Raw genomic sequence first — 6,783 nt, 5'->3', positions numbered from 1 at the left:
TGGCTCAAAATATAGGAAAAAATCTTTCAAGGAATGAAATCAGAGAAACTACCCTTTGAGACCTCACAGCTAGTCTTTATGAGAAAACAGCACTTGACTGCAACAAATGGTGTTCATTGACTTGGGTTGTTTCAGAGGGAGAATACCATGCCTTTAGTGACAGATGTCAGTCTTTTTCCATGGATCTTACCAAAGTTCTCAACAGTGTTCAGATTTCATCTATGGGCTCATGAGTTAGAGAGGAGGAGGCTTCTTCTTGGGATATAAAATACATTTCTTAAAGAAAAAAAAGGCAAATTACAAAATCTAGAGAAACCTGTCACTTCTGGTTACATTTGGCAAGGAATATATGTCAGCATATGTATTGTGAGCTTCACAGTCATTTTTGGTGCCTTACATTTGTGCTTGTGTGGGTGTTTGTGTTCATCTGTGAAATGAATGTGTGGATTTTCTCTCCTTCAGTTTGTGACTTTATGTTTATACTGGAACACATAGCTTTTATCCATTCCTTTTTTTTTTCATTCATATGTGGTCTAGTTTCCCAAAAGAAAACTGCATAAAGTATACATGTCTTCACTTGAGTGAGATAGGGTTGAAAAAGTAAGAAGCATAAGAGTCATAATGTTGTTTCCATTCTGTAGATATGAGAACTGCAAATTATATAGAATAGATCTGAATGTTCAATGTAAATATCCTAGATTTGTATGATGATAGCTTCACTGACAAATATGCTGGACCACATTTCTTGTTGGTAGCTGTGGTGTAAGAGAAGTTAAAAATAGTTAAAAGACAGAGGGGAACTTGTGTCTTTTGGATAAAGTAAAAGTGGATATAATGTGAGGACATGAGTGGGTGTGGTTGATTTAAAATTTGGAGGTAGATTATATAGTGACATGCAAATTGTTGCCTGCTAATAATGGCAGAATTCTCTCTGCCCTTACATGACTCCAAGAAGCACAGAAGAAGTCAATATTCAGTGTAATTTATGTATTTTATTCTCCACAGGCATGTGGCATTTGACAACCTTTAATATCAACATGCATTGGAAGTGAATCTCCTAATGAACATAAAAACAAAACCTTGGACATTGGTTAACTGAAAGTGTTATCCAAAGAGAGGACACCTAATCTCAGTGATTATAGTCTGTGAAGAAGCTATTCAATGCCTTCAGCTGGTGTATGTTCTTCATCTGAATTAAAATTTTTGAGTAAGATACATAAGAAATCAACATTATCTCCCATAAGGTAATTTTTCCATTTTTAACCTGTGTTCCACAAAGTTTTAAACCATTTCTTAGACTAGAGTGAGGCTGTTTTAGGGTTTGTTTTTCTCTAATATGGCAAATGCAAAACATACTCTATCTGAAGGTATTTAAAAGCTTGGATCCAGAATGTCAGTATTTTACAAGAAATTTTAAGCTATTATATATCGTGTTGATTATGTGTTCCTGATATAGCTGAGGTTCTTCTTAGCTCAGGTCCTGGAGTGCTATACATAACAGTGTGTTACTGGTGCAGTATGAGACCGGTCACTGTATGTTTTTCCACTGTTAATGGATTTCTTTCTGAGACTACTGGAGTTTTTGTGAATTATGAATTTATTTTATATATATATTTTGTATATATTGTGTCAAGATTTGTGTGGTACCATTTCACTAGAGGCAAGATTGAAATAATTGATAATTATATTGCTGCAGTCTTTAAACTGAACAATCTTCCATTGACTCATGCTGTGAGAAACACCCATGTCTAGATTTGTCTATGGAAGTGGGCTTGTTTCGTAGCCAGGTCAAGGGGACCATTATTTTTCAAAATGAACCAAGTGAGTAAAACAAAGTCATAATAGCTTGACTTCTTAGTGACATGTTACCCTGAAGCAGAATTGTTTAACTAATATATGCAGCACTTTCCTTTGTTCCCTTTTCAGTGTTTCAATTGAAATAAATCTTAGTTTTCTAGGAGAAGGTAAAGTTCATTCTGTGAAGTTTTAAGTATTTAAATGTCAATAGACCCCATTTTAATGTCTAGTTTTTAGTTCAGTTATGCAGACTTCTAGAGTTCTAGAATAGGATGAGACATAAATCATTTTTTCTGTGTTTTGGTGACCCACGATAGATGGAAAGCAACATCATACAAATCAGGGAAACGATATATGCATATTGTGAAAGTACAATCTTACTTGAACACTTTTCCTGGCTTCTTGGCAGTTAAAAAAAAGTCACCCTAACTATTCAAGCTCCATAGCATGTCCCTGGTTATTTATGGCCTCTCTAAACACTCCATTTTTTATTTCTTTGGGTCTCAATGTATTCTGGTTATTCTAGACTCTATCTTTGCAGTTGAATGCAAACCACTGTTTTGTGTAAAGTTAGTTTTGTATAACTTGAAGATTATATTGTGATTATGTTCTTTCTCCCTGTGGAAGAAGTCTGTTCCCTGCAAAGCTTCCAAGCCCAAGGCTCAGTAAACTGTGCAGAAAGCAGAGGGAAAGAAGAGCTTGTTGCAATACATTGGCTAAAAAATATTCACACAAGTCAATGTGTATGCCCAGTCCTCGACTGCACCGGGAAGCACAAACGCTCAACTGTATGCATAACAGCACAAAAACAATGAGAATAGAAAAGTTTTCATCATCTGATCGCTTCCTAGGTATAACCCCAGCAGCACAGACATTAAAAGCAACATTGAATAACTGGGACCTACTAAAACTGAGAAGCTTCTGTAAAGCATAAGACACTCACTGAGACAAAAAGGCAACCTACTGACTGGGATAAGATCTTCACCAACCCCACAACAGACAAAGGTCTGATCTCTAAAATATATAGAGAACTCAGGAAACTAGACTTTAAAATGCTACTTAACCCAATTAAAAAATGGGGCATGTATTGAACATAGAATTCTCAATAGAAGAATTTCAAAAGGCCAAAAGACACTTAAGGTTATGCTCAACCTCCTTAGCAATCATAGATATGCAAATCAAACCAACTTTGAGATATCATCTTACACCTGTCAGAATGGCTAAAATAAAAAACGCCAATGATAGCCTTTGCTTGAGAGGCTGTGGAGGAAGGGGAACCCTCATCCATTGCTGGTGGGAAGGCACTCTTTTGCAACCACTTTGGAAATCAGTGTTTCGGGTTCTCTGGAAATTCGGGATCAACCTACCCCTGGACCCGGCAACACCACTCCTGGGAATATACCCAAGAGATGACCTATCATATGACAAGAGCATTTGTTCAACTATGTTCATAGCAGTATTATTTGTAATAGCCAGAACCTGGAAACAACCTAGATGCCCTTGAATGGAAAAATAGATGAAGAAAGTGTGGAATACATACACATTAGAGTACTATGCTGCGGTAAAAAACAATGATTTCTCGAATTTTGCATCCAAATGGATAGAAATAGAACACACTAACCTAAGTGAGGTAAGCCAGACCCAAAAAGATGAACATGGGATGTACTCACTCATAATTGGTTTCTAGCCATAAATAAGGGTCACGGAGTCTACAAATGGTTAACCTAAAGAAGCTAAGTAAGAAGGTGAACCCAATCCCAGCATTCGGGAGGCGGAGGCAGGCAGATCTCTGTGCATTCGAGACCAGCATGGTCTACAAGATCTAGTTCCAGGACAGACTCCAAAACCACAGATAAACCCTGTCTCGAAAGACAAAAAAAAAAAAAAAAAAGGAAAACCATATAGTTATCCTCTTGGCTATGAGAAGTAGACAAAATTGCTGGGGAGAAAATTGGGATCTTGGGGGTGGGGTGGGATGGGGATAAGGGGAGATGGGGAGAGAAAAGGGAGAAGGGGAGGATGGGGGGAACTTGAGGAAAAAGGATGATTGGGATTAAGGAAGGTTGAATAGGGGAGCACAGAAGCACAATTCTAAGTTAAGTGAGCCACCTTAGGGTTCGCAAGAGACTTGAACCTAGAGTGGCTCCCAGGAGCCCAGGGCGATGTCCCCAGTTAGTTCCTTGGGCAGCTGAGGATAGGGAACCTGAAATGACCCTATCCTATAGCAATATTGACGAATATCTTGCATATCACCATAGAACATTCATCTGTTGATGGATGGAGATAGAGACAGAGACCCACACTAGAGCACTGGACTGAGCTCACAATGTCCCAATGAGGAGCAGAAGGAGGGAGAACATGAGCAAGGAAGTCAGGACAACGAGGGGTGCACCCACCCACTGTGACAGTGGAGCTGATCTACTGGGAGCTCACCAAGGCCAGCTGGACTGTGACTGAAAAAGCATGGGATAAAACCGAAGTCTCTGAACATGGCGAACAATGAGGGCTGATGAGACGCCAAGGACAATGGCATGGCGTTTTGATACTACTTAATGTGCTGGCTCTGTGGGAGCCTAGCCAGTTAGGATGTTCACCCTCCTAGATATGGACAGAGCGGGGGACCTTGGACTTACCACAGGGCAGAGAACCCTGACTGCTCTTTGGACTGGAGAGGGATGGGGAGAGGAGTAGGGAAAGGGGGAGAATGGTGGGAGGAGGGGGAGGGAAGTGGGAACTGGGAGGAGGCAGAAACATGTGTTTTTTTCCTTTTCTCAATAAAAAAAAATTCAAAAAAAACTTTTCATAATACAGGGCCATCTGTTCAAGTCCACCTTGGAAACCTGTAGGAGATATTTAAATGCTACATGAAAATCCATCTTTAATAGACTTTTTGAAAACATCTGAATTTTTTAGGTAAGAGTAAGTGTGTTTAAAAAAATCATTTCAGTTTGAGGTCATTTTTTCCTTTGAAGAAGAAGGCAGGGTGGTAGGGAGACAGGGATGCCACATGGTTAATGCTTCAGCCAAGGATAAGCCTCAATGGAGGCCTTGCTGCGGTCACCATAGTCGAACAGGATCTCTTCCCCAGCTGCAATGTCGCGGGAGGCAATGAGGATGAGGTGAGGCACACTATCAATGTCATGAAGTTTGGTCTTGCAATTCCCATACCTACTATGATTGATCAGCCTTCCGAGGCGATTAGTTTCTCGAGTGGCATCCACGCAGTAGGTTTTGCTCCGATACTGAAAATAGTACATGTAGCAGCCTATGGAGGGGTCTTGAGCATACAGAGCCTCCCTCTTCCTGGCATCGGTGATCTCTAGGAGGTCCCCATGGTATTCTACCACAAAGTCTCCCTGGGAGAACTGCTTCGTAGCAATTACACCCCGGCCTTTTCCATCAATGAGTTCAACCTTTAAGCCTTCTTCCTTCCCGCTCTCAATCAGTTCATCAATTTTTTTCTTTTCTTCGTACTGTAGCTCAGCTTTGCTCTTCCTGGAGCTCCTTCGCACTGGGTGTAAATCTGTCAGTTTTCTCTTCTGATGTGTTTTCCCTTGAAATTTTTTCTTAGGGGCCTGCTTGCCCTTGAGGTGTTTTTTCAGGGCCTGCTTGGGAGCCACTGTTTTGATAGAATCACATGATGAGGGTGGAGTTTGCGGGGGATCTGCTGCTTCGGTTTTTTGGTTTGGAAAAGATGCCATGGGACCTCTCCTGGCATCTTCTATCTTCTGTTCATCGGACTTCACGGAACTTTGGATCATATTTCCAGCATTTCTTTCCTCTTTTGGCTTCCTGGAGATTCCAGATAATGGTTTCCCCTGGCATTGGACCTCGTAATGTACAACTGAGTTCTCTTCCTGAAAAGGGTAGCACATTCCTAAGCACTTGTTTGGCTTCATGTAGGCATTGATCTTTGACTGCCCCGCAAACATTTTCTCCTGAACCCCAGATAGCCCCATGTCAGTGCAGCCAGAGCCATTGCCTTTCTGGCGGCCTGGCCACGAGTACTGCCGCTTCCTCAGCTGCTGTTGCTGCCGCTGCCACCAGCGCCGCCATAGCACACCAGGGAAGGCCCTGCAGTGCCTCATGGCAACTGCTTTGCTCATGGCCTGCAGTAGAACCGGTAACCAGTTGCGCTTCTGCCAGACTCCCATCCCTCTCATTTTTCGTAAACCTTTCATTTCTTTCTTTCGTTCTTTCTCTTTTTTCTCTCTTTTTTCCTTCTTCTTCCTTTCGTTCATCTTTTCTCTTTTCTTTTGTAAATGTCTACCTTTATGACAGCCGAAGATTGATTTCACAGACCAATTACACTACAGATAATTTTTCTGCAAACAAACAAAAAAAAAAAAAACCATCACCATTAATAATATAATGTAAAGGGATTCTTATAGGTTTGATTGCAGATGGAGCTTTTGGTTTTACTACCACATTTGTAGTATCAATAGCAAAAACACTCTGCTGACTTTCAGGGTGAACCTAAATGAAGACAGAGACTACCATGCTGTGGTGGAGTGTTTTTATAGCTGTGGAGTAGGAAGTGTCCCATGTGTTCGGAAATAAATGAATCTGTTGCTTATCTAACATATTTAAATGCTGAAATATCTGATCCATTTTTAATTATGTGGCATTTCAGCCCCACAACCTCAAATTCTATCATAGAATTGCAAGGTTCAAACCTACAAAGCCTTCAATTTATGATTTTCCATATCTGCTGAGCCTTCCTGGTGAAGATACTGCCTGATTCCAAGTAGAGTAATGCATAGCAAATGGTATACTTATAACATAAGTTTAGTTTCACCAAGTCCATAAAATGGCAAGAAAGAAAGCATTGCTTGTCTGTCCTCAAGAGAGAAAGAAAATGCCCAAAATTTAGAAGTCATAACACAGCGATTCTGTTTTATATTAGATGTAGGGTGACACATATACTATTAGCACTATTCAAGTTTTAATAAAAAGAAAACTGCACACATGATGGAAGTAACACAC

The 6,783-nt window shown here is 40.4% G+C and overlaps 1 pseudogene; it reads right to left on the bottom strand.

The window, feature by feature from the left end:
* Window positions 1-4,808: 4,808 nt before the first annotated feature.
* Window positions 4,809-5,903, bottom strand: LOC142842032 (N-lysine methyltransferase KMT5A pseudogene; annotated as a pseudogene).
* Window positions 5,904-6,783: the final 880 nt, after the last annotated feature.

The sequence above is a fragment of the Microtus pennsylvanicus genome, chromosome Y (assembly GCF_037038515.1).
Source record: "Microtus pennsylvanicus isolate mMicPen1 chromosome Y, mMicPen1.hap1, whole genome shotgun sequence".
Taxonomy (NCBI): domain Eukaryota; kingdom Metazoa; phylum Chordata; class Mammalia; order Rodentia; family Cricetidae; genus Microtus; species Microtus pennsylvanicus.
This window is presented reverse-complemented; position numbering and strand designations above follow the sequence as displayed.